This window comes from Dasypus novemcinctus, assembly GCF_030445035.2.
Source record: "Dasypus novemcinctus isolate mDasNov1 chromosome 11 unlocalized genomic scaffold, mDasNov1.1.hap2 SUPER_11_unloc_3, whole genome shotgun sequence".
Lineage (NCBI taxonomy): Eukaryota > Metazoa > Chordata > Mammalia > Cingulata > Dasypodidae > Dasypus > Dasypus novemcinctus.
The window spans coordinates 352635-369535 of record NW_026688127.1 but is presented as its reverse complement, the minus strand read 5'-3'; the positions used below and the strand labels follow the sequence as shown (position 1 = coordinate 369535).

The window sequence follows — 16901 nt, the reverse complement described above, 5'->3', positions numbered from 1 at the left end:
TATACCTAGGGGTGGAATTGCCAGCTCCCATGGTAATTCTGCGTGTAACTTTCTGGCTGCAGCATTTTAATTTCCCCACCTGTAGTGGCCAAGGGGCCCGTTTTTCCACACCTTCTCAGCCATTTTCCCCCTGACAGCAGTGTTCAAGCATGTGTGTAGTAAGTAGCACCTCATCTTTATCTTTGGTATCTTATTTGCGTTTCTCTCATAGCTAATGATGGTGAGCATCTGTGTAAGTGCTTTTCGGTCATTTGTATGTGTTCTTGGCAGCTTTGTCTATTCACACCTTTTTCCCATTTATGGCTGCGGCTGTTTGTGCTTTCGTGGAGTTACAGTCGTTCTCTTCATGGCCTGTACATTACGCTCTTAGCAGAAATAGGGTCTCTGAATACCTTCTTTCCCTCTTTGGTTTTCTTTTTCTACTTTATTGGAAAAGTAGTGTAGAAGTAACTTGTCATTAGGTAGAGATGAGGGTTCACGATTGGGGCTTAGGTCCTTTTTCTGGGCTAGGGCTTTCGTTTCAGAATAGAGCCACCTTCTGGCTCTGCGGTCACCATGAGCTTGCCTAAGAGGGTCCAGGTTGCGGGAGGAGCTGACAGTGAAGGGGTGGCGGGGTGTTGGGGAAGAGCGGGGTTGCAGACTTCTCCATGTCCTCTTGCTGGGCAGAGCATGGATGCCATGCTCAGCATGGAGTGCTCCCACACAGTGCTTTTCATCGGAGAGCTCTTCCCCTCCTGGTGGAAGGCATGGCCTTTTGGGAAGTGCTCTAGGCCTTTGAGTGGCTTCAGCTGGCAATCTGCCAATGAGGCCCCGGGAAACTTCTGTCACACTTTGAAAGCCATGACCTTCCAGCCAGGTGGATTTTCCCATGTGATGTAGCCCAGTTCCCTTTTCCGTGGCCCTCAACTGAGGGCATATGATGCCGCCTGACATTTTCTAATGTTCACGTTGACTGATGGAAAATGCTCCAGTCTGGCTTGTTCTTCCCCGAGCTGGGCTGCAGGCCTTGTAGGGATTCCCATTGCTGCTCCTTGGTTTTATGAACACCTCGGAACAAGGTCAAATCCTCTCAGTGCCTCAGGCTCTTAGCAACACGCCCAGAGCCTGGGGCAAGACATCCAGGTTTGCTTATGGGGAATTCCTGGGGTTGCTGGGTAGATTGCCTTTTGCAAGTTGTTAAAGTCCTGATCCAGTCACCTGGACCAGGCCCAGGGAACAGAAGGGGCAGGTGGAGGCCTTTCCAGGCATCGGCCTATGCTCCCTTTTCAGTGTGCCCTTGGGAAATGGCAGCAGCCCTTGGCAGGCAGGGAGGTGTAGCTAGGAGAGCCTCCTGGTCGCCAGATGCTCCTGACCCAGAAAAGGGTGTCCTCACAGTTTCCCTCCTGCAGGTAGATGAAATGGCTCACTTCAGTGCCCAGCATCTCAGTGAAGCTGCCGTGAGAGGGGAATGGGCTGGGGGTCACGTAGACTCTGCATGTAGGAGGTTGTCGGCAGGGTGACAGTGCTCAGTGGACCTTTCCCAGGCCTCTGGGCTGCGGCAGACCCTGCAGAAGCTGGTGAGGAGGCCTGCCCCCTTGGCTGTCCAGGCTTGGAGGAGATTCCTCCTCAGCAGCACACCCCTGGCTGGGTCAGTCTAGGGCAGGTGGTCCTGCACCGTGTTGGCGAGGCCCTCCTGGGCTGCTCCCACCTCTTTGCAGGCAGCGACCCTTCTTCAGTCTCTTCTCACTACTTCCCCTCCGTCTACACAGGCCTCCCTTGTTCTAAGGGCTGTTGGCAAGGACAGCCTGCCTGAAGCGGTCACAGCACGTATGGGCTTGGTTGGAGCCCATCGGAAGGCCTGGCACTTGGGGCCGAAGGGCTGAGCAGTGAGGAGCACAGGTCATCCAGCCGCTGACCTGCTGGGAGTTGGTAACCACGGAGTCTGTTGGTGGGCTGAGGGACGGGGGTGACTGCTGTGCCAAAGGGAGAGAGAGGTTTAGTGCCCAGTGGCTGCAGGTGCTGGTGGTGCTTGCAGCCTCGGGGAATTATGGGAAGCCACTGTCATGCTGCCCTGCTGCCCAGAGTGCTGAAGGGCTGACTGGGACAGAGCTGCCCCCATTTCTCTGGCAGTATGTGCCCTAAGGCCCAGGTCAGCCCAAGGTGTGCCCCGAGGCCTCTCACCTCACAGGGTGGAGGCTCCACACCTCTCCTCATCCTCATTGTTCTCCTTAGCCCCAGGCTGCTCTGGCCTGTCTGAGGGAGAGGGTTGGAGGTTTGGTGCCCTGAGGAGGCAGGTTCCAGGAACACTGGGACATGGAGGCAGGTAGGCAGCAGTGGTGCCAAGTGAACAGTTGGGAAGGTGGGGCTGCAGCACCGCCCTGGCAGTCACCACCGTGTGGCTCACCCACCGAGGCTGAGGGACTCGGCTGATGGGGAGAGACAGAGCTCCCCTGGTTTCCCTGGCCGTGGCCACCTGAGCATGTATAACTTAATGCAAGGCGGGGCCCTCCAGCCTCCCTGCTTTATCAGTCAGAGCTCCATCCCTGACACCTCACATTCAGCATCTCTGTGCTTTCTCTCTGGCTACTTTCCTACCTTCGAATATACTCACGATCCTGCCGCGTCCACCTGGGTCCAAGCCTCAGCTCTTTTTAGGTTATGCCATCCTTTGAGTAGATGGCACATGGTGCCGAGTATTCAAATGTCAGCATTTTCAAAAAATATGATTTTGCCAGCAGGTACTACGTGAAATTAAAACATGAACCACAACATTTTTATTGACAAAAACTCAGATCTAATCATGAGAGCTGAGTATAATCCTTTGTATGACTGGGCTTATAATGGCAGGAGTGGATACCCCCCATTGCGCCCGAGCAAGCTTCTGAGTCAGTGTTCTTTATCTGCAAATTGCTTGCAAGTATGCATCACCTAATGCTGGTTTGTTGCCTCAGAGGGCCAAATGGTCCTTTGTTTTAGTGCTCAATAAGCTTGTATTAATATATATCTTCCACATCTTAGATAAGCTTTTAGCATGGACTTCAAACTTTCCTGGTAAGCTTTTAGCACATAATGTTTTCATTTTCCCTGTATATTTAAAGTTTGTAGAGGTTGCATTGCTAAAATGTTTTTTGGACTACAGTTGTCAGTGTTTCCAAGGGTAGGGCTGCAGTTTTCATTGTCCCAAATCCATAGCTCAAGACACATACAACAGAGATTATATGTGAAGACATGAATAGACCCCCCCATCCATAGCCTACATCAGTATGAGTAAAAAGTTCATGTAAATACTTAAAGAGTGTATAGAATTCCTGCAAATTTAATAGTGTTTTACCATATTAGATAAAATTATAATGTGTTAGTCATCATAATTATTATTAAAAATAGTATGTGTCACCAAACAACCTCTTATCATAAATTAAATAATACCACTGCTGTATGCCACAGCCCCAAATATTGTTAGTTTGTTTGAAGAAATTAATATCCACTTATATTATTATTACTTTTTAAAAAAACTTACTAATATCTTCTTAGGGAAATCAAGTCAGCCCACATTCTCCTATCTGCAGAAAAGTCAACAATGGTCTTTTGCAGTGCCTCCCCAAGGCTATGTGCATAGCTCAACCATCTGTCCTGGCCTGGTGGCAAAAAAACCTGAGAAGAGGCAAAGTGGTTCCACCAAAAAAGTGAACAGCATGAGTACCAAACCTTCTGGTGCCTAGCCCAGCAGTTCCTGTTGGCTGTTACCTACCAACAACTCATAAACATCATCCATGAGTGTTCTTCATGCTCACTTCAGTGACTATGACGTTGGTTCCCTCCTGGTCTTGAAAGGGATGAGCCCTCAGCAGCATGCTACAAACCCTCTGGGGAATAATACAACAAGAAACCACCCAAGCTATATTCAGTACTTTGCAAAACCAAAGAGGGGGAAATATGTAGTTATGGTTGGAGGTTAAAATACTTCATTGAGAACTGTGGCAATTGGTAGCTGCCACACATCATATTATTCTCATTACAGATCCTGGAACTGCAAACTAGCAGTTTGAGCCTACTTACAGACTTCAGGCCTGTGTGCCTCCTTATGTTATTATAGAAGGAACTGTTAATATTACTGTTGGAGAAAAATGGCATTCACTGGGACATGGAGACTGATTGACCACAGGCAGAAAAATAATTTATTGAGAAGCTCTCCCAATGGAGGGGGTCTGAAAAACAGACTTCAGCCCCCCCCCGAACAACATGGTGGGGGTCTGAAGAGAGGCTTCAGTGCAATTCTGGAAGGGGGGGGGGACTTGAATTTATATAGAACTTTCCTAGGAGGGGAATTGATAGTTCATGGAAGGGGGATTGAGGGTCTGAGTGCGGTAGTGGGAAAGGGTTGAGGGAGTTTACGGCTTTTTGGAATGCTGCAGGAGCAGATTTTTTTTTTCATCTGTAGGGATTAAAAGATATGTAAATATTGAAGACTTCCATATCCCTCTCCCTCTGATATGCAGGTAGAGATAGTAAAGATCTCCATCTACCTCTGATATGCAGATGGTGAAGATCTCTATCTCCCTTTATTCCTGTCTCTATGAGATTTCTTTAACCTGTGGGAAAGTGCCATGCTATGCCCTCAGACCCAGGGGAGGGGGTTTGCCTTTTCCCAAATCATATCAGGGGAAATTGAGCTACAGCTTGTTAATTATTGCAAATCTCTAACATTCCTAATTCTTTGTTTATATATATATATATGGGAAGGATCAGAGGGTGAGGGGATTTGGGGTGTTTGTTCTGTCTGGCTACATCCTGCTGTCAAGGGGCAGAGAAAAGAAGTTCTCATCCATCCTGTATAGTAGGCTGTGGTTTTAGGTCCCATAGGCATTGATATTGTTGTTCATGTAGCAGAGAGACACCATTTACATATTCCTGGGTTATTGACTGTATGATTTGGTGTATGAATTGGACAAGAAGCTGTAAGAGACCAGGATCAAAAAGAAGCAGCAGGGAAACAGACTTGGCCCAGTGGTTAGGGAGTCCATCTACCACATGGGAGGTCCGCGGTTCAAATCCTGGGCCTCCTTGACCAGTGTGGAGCTGGCCATGCACAGCACTGATGCGCGTAAGGAGTGCCGTGCCACGCAAGGGTGTCCCCCGCGTGGGGGAGCCCCACGCGCAAGGAGTGCGCCTGTGAGGAAAGCCACCCAGCGTGAAAAGAAAGAGCAGCCTGCCCAGGAATGGCACCACCCACACTTCCTGTGCCGCCGACGACAACAGAAGCGGACAAAGAAACAAGACGCAGCAAATAGACACCAAGAACAGACAACCAGGGGAGGGGGGGATATTAAATAAATAAATAAATCTTAAAAAAAAAAAAAAAACACCAAAAACTGAAAACCAGAAACTTCCATTGCTAGAGTCACAGTAGTTCTATAGTAGAATACCAGTAAGTCCACTCTAACCTATAATTTATTCCTTCATCCTGTGGACCCTGGGTTGATTATGTCCACTCAAACTCTCAGTGAAGAGGGGGCTTTGACCCCACATGGTTGGGAGGTGTCATTCTCCTGCTTGCAGGTATAGATACTCTCACTTCCTGGTGTGGTGGGTGACCATCTTCATCTTCCTCTTAGCTCACCTGAGTAAGTCCAATGAACTGGAGAGTAGGTTTTGTAACTCTGCTGAGGCTCAGGACCCAGCTGGCACATGGGCAGTCCAGAGATTCAAGACTCCTGAGTATACACAAACCCCAGTGCCAAACACAGCTTCAGTCAAAGTGACAGAAGAGGCATGTGTAGAAAGTCACATCTGAGTCCAACTCCATCACACTCAGGAGCACAAATTCCAAAGTAGGACCCACTGGCAGGGCACTGAAATCTGGAGTCATCAGATGTGAACATAGACTGTGTGTCTCCTTAGCACTCAGGAGTACCAGTACCTGTGGTTGTACCTACTCAGCTGGTCCTTGGCAAGAAGGTGTAGTAGCAGAGAAGTCAGGTGTATGCAGTATCAAAGGCCAGGACATGAGAACTCTGGGAAGCAAGGTGGTTTATTTCAACCAGCTGGACTTGGCAGACTCCTGTGCTAATAAAAACTGAATGCCTAGTAGAATTTTTGGGTTCCTTTTATACAGAAGAAATAAGAGTGGGGGTCTAATGGTGGTTGTATGCAAAAGGAATTTTTCTTAGTTTCTTCAAGTGTTTTACATGAGTATTAGATAGGTTATTTCTTTCAGGTAAGCTTGATTTAACACATATCCCCCACATTCAGGTAGGCTTGCCACATTTGGCTTGCATCCTTTCTGAATATCCAAAGCTTATAGAATTTATACTTCTCAATTGGTTTTCTAGACATATTTGGATATGAAATAAGTTTGAATCTATGCACAGGCAATATTATTTCCCTCCTTTGATGCCTGCTTAAGGTTATTAAGCTTTGGCATCACTATTGTCAGAGTCTCTCTGGACTGACTGGTATGTATATACTGCCATGAGATGGGCAGTTGTCTGCCTGTTTACTATATCATTTATTAGGGTGCACATTCTGTTTATGATTAAAGGGAGGAGGCAAGGAAGTATGGTGCATCCTCCTATGATGAAGGCAATTATTCCCAGTAGAAACTTGAAATTGTTTACTATTGGCTGCCAGCTTCCAATGGGATTACTTAAATTCCACCCATTCCAGCTCTGGACTGGAACATGAGCAATTTTTACCATTTTGCTTGTAATTTCATCAATAACCTTTCCAGTGCTGTCTAGTTCAATGTAGCAATTAGAGAGATTGAATTTTCCACAAACTCCCCCTTTAGCTGCCAGGAGATAGTCTAGGGTGAGATGGTTTTGACAGATAGCATTTCTGAATTTAGTTTGCTGTTGGGCTAGTAGGTTTAGAGCATGGGCAGTTTCATTAGTTATTATTTCCACCATGGCTTGCAAGTGGATGTTTCAGTTTAGCATATAGATAAGGGTTCAATAAATTCACATGTCATCCTCTGCCTGAGATGCTGGCCCACATAGTACCGGATTACACATTCATGGGGCCATTCTTCACCTCTCCAGGTAACGACAGCCCTTTCTTATATTTTGATACACTGGCTGGCTTAGCTCTTTCCCTTCCATTAAGGGAATGAGGAAGAAGGAGGGTTTTATTGTACTGAGCATACAAGTACCACACCAGTTTTGGGGAAGTTCTCAGAATGCAACTTTCCCACAAATCCAGTACAGATCATTTGGGGCATTAAAGGGGCCTTTTGCAGTGGAGTTCCACACTGATTAATTTGGGCAAAGTACAATTTATGAGAGTGAGGTCAGATTCATTCCATGTTCCCCAAGGCTCTGTTATATTGGTGGTATAATTTTGGAATTCTCCCCCTGTACATGTTAGGTTTCCAACAGATAAAGAAGAGTTTAGGCAGGCCCTTGAAGCACAATATTCTCCTATGACAGAAGTTTACAAGGGCCATATGCTATCTCAGGGACAGCTGAGAGGCCAGTTTCATTATATGTTTGCTGTAATTGTGTTCTCTAGTTTCCCAGGGCCGTTGGTCTTCCATATTAGTACCTCCACATACATAGCACAAGGAGACATTTAAGCTGCCCCTACTACTTCAGCTAGGCTTATGAAGAGGTTTCTCACTCCTTGCAAATGGAAAAGGGCTTTTCCAGTTCTTCATAGAAGGAGTGGAACACAGAATGGGCTTTACTTGTGAGTGGGTATTCCCAATATGCAACCCAGATGTAGTCTCCTGGGTCTATTCCTCTACCATCAATGCAGAGACTCATTTGGACTCCCTGAGTCTGTCGGGATTCAGGTTTAAGGATGGTGAGGTTTAAGTGGTTACAATGACAGCATAAATGGCCAGGGCCATTCCTTTGGTGAGGATGGCTGTTTAGTTGCATCTGTGTTCATGTGGCCCAGGTGACACAGGACCAGTAGGGGCAGTAGTATGCACCTATGCATTTACACCAGAAGTCCCCCCTTGGACTGCACTTTTCACTTCTGGACCACACATATACTTATTGTTATGAGTATATTTTTGCTCCCTGCTAAGCCCTCCACAATTGGTGTTCCATGGTATCCCAGAGTCTATAACTTGGCAAGCATCAAATAGGAGGGACACTCATTGGTTCTGGCTAGTGGCTGGGGTAGAGCTAAGTAGCTCCCCATTTTGATTAAGCACCCTTACTTCCCATTTACAGGAGACTGTTGGAGATTTGGGGTCATAGCAGATTATTTGAGCAGATATGTTACAGACACTACAGGAGATTCCTTGAAACTGGCAGGCAGCTATATGGCCCTTGCAGGTGTAATGGTTATGATATATTAATGTGGTATTGACATGGGCCCCCATTCACACCTTTTGGATAATGGCTCACACTCTGTGATGCCAACCTGGGACCAGGGGAGGGTCAGGGCTAGGAGTAGGGAGAATAATCAAAGGGGCATTGTAACTGGGATTAAACTATTCTTTATCTGTACATAGACCTATCAGTTTCTGGGGTGTGATTGGAGCAGAGCTCGGTGTCCCATCCTCAACCTTCAGCCATGTACGGACCAGTCAGATTCTGGGGTGTGACTGGAGCAGGGCTTGGTGTTTTGTTCTTTTGCAAGATGAGTTTGGTTGAGTTGTGGGCATCTGGAATACAGGTCCAGGACTCTGGGGCAACTTGCTTGACCCGGCTATGGTGTATCCATGGGGTGCTTTCAGCTACTTTAATTGCACTGGGGGTGGATAAAATGACAAGATAGCATCCCCACCATAGAGGGATTAGTGGAGCTGATTTCCAGTCTTTGACACAGACTGCATCTCCTGGCTTCTCCAGGTGTATGTAGTTGCTTAAGCTAATGGGGGCCCTTTCTTGGACCTAGTGTTGCAGATTTTGTAAGGTTTTTCATAAGCTGATCATTTGCTGAGCTATTGGTAAGTTTCCTCTTTCTCTGAGATCCCCTTCTATATTTTGGATTAAGGGGGTGGTTTCTGAAAGAGGATTTCAGAAGAGGTTAGGCTTGGCTTTCAGCTTGGGCTTGCCCAAACTTGGAGAAGAGGACTCAGAAGTACTTGCACCCATTTTGGCCCAGTTTCTTGACAAATCTTGGCAATATAAGTCTTTATTGTATGGTTCATTCACTCTACTTTCCTGAGCTTTGAGGATGGGAAAAGGTGTGCAGTTTCCATCAGATGCTCAGTGATTTGGCAATTTTTGAGTGATTTCAGAGATGAAGGTTGGTCCATTGTCAGAGCCAATTGAGAGGGGTAGCCCATATCTAGGAATGATTTCCCTGAGAACTTTGGTTACTTCTTCAGCTCTTTCTGTTCAAGTGGGAAAGGCTTCCACCCAGCCAGAAAAGGTGCAAACAAGGACTAGGAGATATTTATAACTTCCAGAGTGTGGCATTTCAGTGAAATCAACTACTAGATCTTCAAGAGGCATATTGCCAATTCTTTGGACTCCTGGGACTCCCATAGGCCCCCTGCCAAAGGTTTTATTTTTGCACTTGTGATGCACCACTGGCATATGGCATGGGTGATAGCAACTAGACTTGGGATGTAGAAGAATCTTTCTTTAAAAAAAATTTATTATTTATTTATTTCCCCTCCCCCCTCCCACCCCGGTTGTCTGTTCTCTGTGTCTATTTGCTGCATCTTCTTTGTCCGCTTCTGTTGTTGTCAGCAGCACAGGAATCTGTGTTTCTTTTGGTTGCATCATCTTGTTGTGTCAGCTCTCCGTGTGGGCAGCACCATTCTTAGGCAGGCTGCACTTTCTTTCACACTGGGTGGCTCTCCTTACTGGTTGCATTCCTTGCGCGTGGGGCTCCCTTATGCAGGGGACACCCCTGCATGGTAGGGCACTCCTTGCGCGCATCAGCACTGTGCATCGGCCAACTGCACACGGGTCAAGGAGGCCCGGGGTTTGAACCGCAGACCTCCCATGTGGTAGATGGATGCCCTCACCACTGGGCCAAGTCTGCCACCTGAAGAATCTTTCTAAAACTTCTTTAAGATGGGTTTTTCCCAAGTGTGTCTTCTCATGGTAGTGTTGAACTAGAGTTGTGGCTAATATTTGTGGCACAACTATTGTGTGATCGGGCAATGTCCACCATCCATTTTCTCCTTACATCCCACCCTCAGAGAGTATCCACTCTCTCTTGGCTTGAGTGTATTGCAGCTCTTGTTGATTCAGAGGCTGTGGGACAAGAGCAGGCAGTGTATACTGGAGTTTCTGATAATTAAAAAGGTTGAGGAATGAGAGCAGTGGCCAGGTTTTTAGATAGGGATCCTTCCCATGCCACTCTTTTTGCTTCAGCATCTGCCCTCTGATTTCCCTGGGTGACAGGGCTGTGGCTTGTCTGGTGTCCCTTGCAGTGCATTACAGCCACTTTGGTAGGTTTCCAAACTGCTTCTAGTAGTTCCAGAATCTGTGTGCCATATTTAATGCTCTTTCCTCCTGAGTTAATGAGTTCTTTTTGTTTGTATAAGGCTCAGTGCATATGCTGGGTAAAGAAGGCATATTTGGAGCCTGTGTAGATATTAACCTTTGCTCCAGCTGCAAGTTGTAAGGCTTGGGTGAGGGCAATGAGTTTGACTTTCTGTGCTGATTTGCTATCCAGGAGGCCCAGAGCCACAGCATATCCCACTCACTGATTGCTGTCCTGCATAAAGCTACTCCCATCCATGAAGAACTCCATGTCAGAATTTGCCAGTGGCTGGTCTTGGAGGTCTGGCCTGCTGGAATATACTTCTTGTGATGTTTTCAGGCAGTTATGGGCTAGAATCCCCAGCTCCACGGGTAGTAGAGTGGCAGGATTTAGGGTTTTTACAAGTTCCAGTTGAAGGGAAACCACATAATGGGGTTTGATATTTAACCAGGCAGCTGTTAGTTAGCCGGTGTGTTCCTTTAGCTTTGAAGACTATGATTACTGCATGCAGAACCAATTTTATAGCTTCTAGTGTAAAAATGACTGCAGCTGCTACAGCTTGCAGACATGAGAGCCTGTCTTTGGGCTAGTGTCCAGTTGCTTGAATAGATAGGCTATGGGTCTTTGCCAGGAACCGAGGTATTGAGTGAGTGCCCCTACTGTGATCCTTTGGCAGTTGTGAACATAGAGGTAGAATGGTTTACTGAGATCTGGAAGCCTGAGGCTCAGTGCTTCCATTAGAGCTTGTTTGAGAGCAATGAAAGCATTTTTCTGTGGGCTTTCCCAGAGCAGGGAATCATAATCTTTCCCCTTTGTGACTTCATATAAAGGGCACATGAGGATCCCAAAATTGGGGCTCCAATTGTGGCAGAATCCTGCTGCACTGAGGAACTGGCAGCTTCTGGTGGCTGTTGGGCTCAGGGAGACTACAGATTGCTTTCTTTCTTCAAGTCCCAATTCACGGTGCCCCTGCATTATTTTTATAATCTAGATATTTGACCTGAGGCAGGCATATTTCAGCTTTTTTCTTAGACACTCGAGAGCCTTTTTGCTGTAGATGCTTTAAAAGAGCATGGGTTCCACCAGCGCAGTCTTGGTTGGTGGGACTTCTGAGAATGAGGTCATCTACATAATGGAGGAGAAAACAGTTCTCGCTTTCTGGTTTAAAGGATTTGAGATCACTAGCCAGACCTTGTCCAAAAATAGTGGGGGCATTTTTAAACCCCTGAGGCAGTTGCGTCCATGTTGGCTTCTGCTTTTCATCTGGGTTCAGATTGTCCCACCTAAAAGTGGAAATTGGCTGGCTGCAGGGCACTACCCAAATGCAGAAGAAGGCATCCTTAAGATCCAGGCATGAAAAGTAGATTGCCAATGAGGGTATTAAGCTGAGAAAAGTATATGGATTAGAAACTGCAGAATGAAGGGTTATTACTGCCGAATTAACTGCTAGTAAGTCCTGGACTGGGTGGTAATCCCCATCAGCTTTTTTAACTGGAAAGAGTGCGGTGTTCCATGGAGACTGGCATGGCTCAATATGCTTTCATTCAGTAATCTCTGAATAAGTAGCTGGACATTTGCTTGTGCTTCACGTGGTACTGGATATTGCTTTATGCTTATTGGACTGTCTGTGGCCTTTATTTCAATAATAATTGGAGGAATGTCATGTGCCATCCCCATTGGGTTACCCTCTGCCCATACTTCAGGTGCATCTTCAAAAGGGAGCAGCATGGGCATGGACTGGCCAGTTTCACTGAGGCAAAACAGTCTCCATTCCTCCTGCATAGGAAGTGTTAGCACTATTCTCAGAGGGTCCTGTGGCCCCAGTGTCAGTGTGGATTGCCCCATGACATCAAAGGTAATTTGAGCTGCAGTTTAGACAGCAGGTCACAACCCAGGAGGGGGACTGGGCACTCTGAAGATAAAGGAATTTGTGAGTGACCTCTTTTCTCCCAATGTTGCAGGTCCTGGCTTGCAGGAAGGACCATTGGATACTTTTGCCAGTTGCACCTATGACAGTGGCCTGTCTTTTTGAGAGAGGCCCAATTGGCTTGGTCATACAGAATGTTGTGCCCCAGCATCAACCATCATATGTATGATGTGGCCCCCAATTTGGACTCTGACCATAGGCTCTGCAGGGCTGGGAGAATAGGAGCCCAGTCTGTCCTAATAATCTCCATCAGAGTCCTCTATTCCTGCCAGCCCAATTATCTGATTTGCAGGGTTTTTTTCCTGAACTTTTTTGGACCCAGGTTTTGGTTTGTGATGCCCCACTAGCTTTCCTGGTTAATGTTCTAACTGCAGTGGCAGGGTTGAGTGGCCAGCTGGGACACTCTTGCTTCCAATGCCCATCTTCTTTGCAGTACACACACTAATTTTGCCCTAGCATAGGCCCTTCCCTCTCCTTGGGGCAGGGGATTCCCAATTTACTCTCCTTGACACAGGAATGGATTTTTCCATGATTGCCACTGTCAGAAGATCTGACTTCTTCTTCATCTTCTGACTTTCTTCCCTCCTTGTTTCTACATCATGGTTGGCATAGACTTTAGTAGCTACTTCCATGAGCTGAGAGATATTCATTCCAGCAAACCCATCCAACTTCTGCAGTTTTCTTTGGGTGTCAGCTTGTGATTAGGAAACAAATGCTGTGTTGACCATTGTTTGGCTCTCAGGAGCATCTGTGTTTGAAGGGTGTGCATACACAAAACATGCTGCACAGCCTCTCATAGAATTGAGCTGGACTCTCATCCAGAGCCTGTAGAATTTGAGTAGTTTTTGCCATATTTACTGCCTTGTGGCTCCCCACCATGAATCATTCACCTAAGGCCCTATGGAAAGTTTCTAGTCAGTTGAGCCTGGTTGTGCTCTTTGGATCCCACAGGGGGTCCTCCTCTGGGGACTGCAAGTGGGCATATTGGTCACTGTCCAAACTTTCCTCAGGTGGGTGCTAAGCCAGGTTAGAGCTCCCTGCATGACACGCATTCTTTCTTCAAAGTTTAATAAAGTCATTATAAATTGTTTACAATCAACCCAGGTGGGTTTGTGGGTCTGTATGATGGACTGGAAAATGTCCATCATGGCTTGAGGCTTCTCTGAGAATGGTGAGGTATGGCTTTTCCAGTTAAAAAGGTCCGTTGTGGTAAAGGGCTGATAGATGAATGTCCAGGTCCCCCCCAAACCTAGCCATGTGCATCGTGAAAAATTGGGGTCCAGCCTTCATGGAAAGGTAGCTGGTAGGCAGGCTTTCTCTCTGCTTCCTCTGACCCTAGGGGTTCCTGTGGTTTAAGTTGCTACCTCTCAGCATCTCCACCCTGACTGATTGGCAGCACTGCAGCAGCATTGCCAGGGGCAATGGGCTGTAAAAGCTGCAGATCTGTATTTTCCATTGCAGAAGGTATCAAAGACCACTGAGGAGATGGTAAAAGCTGCTACAGGTATGGCATAGGGCTCTCTGGTTCGATAAAGGCAACTGCAGGGATGGTATAGGTGCCCTCTCAGATGGTGATAAAATCAGTGGTGGGGGTGGTATGGGTGTCTCTTCCCTGTGTGGATGATGATAATGGGGCACTGCTTAGAGAGACTAGCTCATTTTCATTCCTTAGTATTTCTGGGGCAGGAGTCATTGCATAAGGTGGCAGAAATTCATGTTTGTATGGCCCTTCTAAAATGGGCAGATTGGCACTGGACTCAGGTACACTTTCTCTGGGCCCTTTGCATGATGATTGTTTGGTATGGTCCCTGGGACAGCACTCCTTGGTTTCTGTATTAGGCAAATTCTAGCTTCCATATTCATGCACTACCCTAACCAAGGTGGATTTTGGCTTACAGCATTTTCCCAAGGATCAATGTAGGGGAATTGGGTGTTCTGGGTTTCCAGTTACTGCATCATGGACTTTATGGATGATCCAGGGATCTAAAATGCCATACTGGGGCCAGCCCATGCCAAAAGTTGGCCATTCTAATTCATAAAGCATCCTAAGCTTTCCTGGTTGGAACCTTATGCTGTATACATCTTCATGGAATGCATGGGGGAAGTTTTTCAGCATACAACTGAAGAGGGTCCTACTTTGTGTGTTTCCCATGTTTCCACCCTGTGCTGATGGTACACAACAGTCACTCAAGCCATACACTTAGTCCATCTCTGGTCGCAACCCTCACAGAAAATTTCGGCACCTCTTTTTTTTTTTTAAAGATTTATTTTTATTTATTTAATTCCCCTCCCCTCCCCTGGTTGTCTGTTCTCTGTGTCTTTTTGCTGCGTCTTGTTTTTTTTTCTTTTTGTCCACTTCTGTTGTCGTCAGTGGCATGGGAAGTGTGGGCGGTGCCATTCCTCGGCAGGCTGCTCCCTCCTTCGCGCTGGGCGGCTCTCCTTATGGGTGCACTCCTTGCGCGTGGGGCTCCCCTATGCGGGGGACACCCCTGCGTGGCACGGCACTCCTTGTGCACATCAGCACTGCGCATGGGCCAGCTCCACATGGGTCAAGGAGGCCCGGGGCTTGAACTGCGGACCTCCCATGTGGTAGACGGACGCCCTAACCACTGGGCCAAAGTCCGTTTCCCTCGGCACCTCTTAACCTTAGCAGGTCTGTATAAGCCCCTGACTTGGAAGAGGGTCCCTTTGCAGGGACCCCCCAGACTGCCCTTGATCATATGAGGTCACCACAGAACCACAGATCAGGACTCTGCACTTGCCACACAGAAGTGACTTTCTGCATCTCACCCAGTTGCCACAATCACATGCACACAACCACCCCCCTTTCCTTTTCTTGGACCTGGAGAGGAGGTACCTTCCTCCTGTATTCTCAGGTGTACAGGTGTACTCCCTTTTAGAGAGCTGATCAGTCTCCCTCCTTATTTTAGAATTAGGCTTTTCCTGCACTATGCCCCTGGGGGTCTTACCCATCTGATATGTAGTGCTCCTTGCTTCATTCTCATTGTCTCTCAAATGCACTGGTGCTCTGGTTCTTCCAGGAGGGCTCTGGTGAAGACCACAACCTCTTTCTGGACTAAAAGGGGAGTCCAGGGGCACCCAGGGCTGGGTTTCACCTGGGCCCTCTCAGCCTCCTCAGAGACATCTGAAAGGGGCAAACAATTGTTGCCACCTCTGACCTTCTCAGCACAATCCTGGACAAGCCCCCAGAATTGTAGTAGCAGAGAAGTCAGGTTTATGTGGTGTTGAAGGCCAGGACACGAGAACTCTGAGAAGGAATTTGACTTATTATTTTTTAAAAGATTTATTTATTTATTTATTTATTTATTTATTTATTTATTTCTCTCCCCTCCCCCCACCCCAGTTGTCTGTTCTCTGTCTATTTGTTGCATCTTCTTTGTCCACTTCTGTTGTTGTCAGTGGCATGGGAATCTGTGTTTCTTTTTATTGCATCATCTTGTTGTGTCAGATCTCTGTGTGTGCGGCACCATTCCTGGGCAGGCTGCACTTCCTTTGGTGCTGGGCGGCTCTTCTTACAGGGTGTGCTCCTTTGTGTGGGGCTCCCCTATGTGGGGGACACCCCTGCATCACACGGCACTCCTTGTGCACATCAGCACTGCACATGGGCCAGCTCCACATGGTCAAGGAGGCCCTGGGTTTGAACTGCAGACCTCCTATGTGGTAGGTGGACACTCTAACCACTGGGCCAAGTCCACCACCTGGAAGTTGATTTATTTTGACCAGCAAGAATTGGTGGACTCCTGTCATAATAAAAACTGAGCCCCAAATAGAATTTTTTGGGTCCCTTTTGTACAGAGGAAATAAGAGTGGGAAGAAAAATTGTGCTTGTATGTATGCAAAAATATTTTTGTTAGTTTCTTCAAGTGTTTTGTCTGAGTATTGGATTGGTTATTTCCCCCAGGTAAGCTTGAATTAATGCATATCCCCCACGTTCCAAGTCAGCGTTTAGCACTACCCCCCCCCCACATTCCAGCTTATATCCTCCCTGAATATCCAAAGCCTACAGAGTTTATACTTCTCAATTGGCTTTCTAGGCATATTTGGAAATAAGTTTGGATTTGTGCCCAGGCTATATTACATCTGCTGCTTTCAGCCCTCCATTTATAAAGGACTCCAGCAAGAGGACCGATACCCACCCTAGACTCACTGAAGCAATCCAATCAAAGACCCCAAATTGAATCCAATTCAAGTTCTCAAGCCCACAGGAATGAATTAGCTCCAAGAATATGTGATCTTTCCTGGGCTCCACATAAAGTTTCAAAGTGCCCCAATATGAAGGTCAGTTTCTTTCTCTTGCCTAGTATTTTTTGTTATTGGCTTTATATTAAAACTCTTCTCTGACACTTAGAATTGGCTGTATTTAATTGATCAAATTTTCCCAGTTCTTCATCTCATTCTAGCCCTGGATATTTGGTATAATTTTTAAGATTGTACTATGTGTGTAATTGTTTTACCCTAAGAAAAAAGATCCTTTCCTAGTTCCTTCTCTGGGAATATTGATCTGTTCTGTTTTTGTTTGTTTGTTTGTTTTTGTTGTTTATTTTTGTTTCTATAGTTTTTTACACACTCCTTTCATTGC

At 46.7% G+C, this 16901-nt stretch overlaps 1 long non-coding RNA gene across 1 annotated transcript in view; it reads left to right on the top strand.

Moving 5' to 3' along the window:
• Positions 1 to 16901, top strand: part of LOC131277387 (uncharacterized) — a 71617-nt gene that overhangs the window by 29158 nt on the left and 25558 nt on the right. The gene's annotated exons all lie outside the window — the stretch shown is intronic.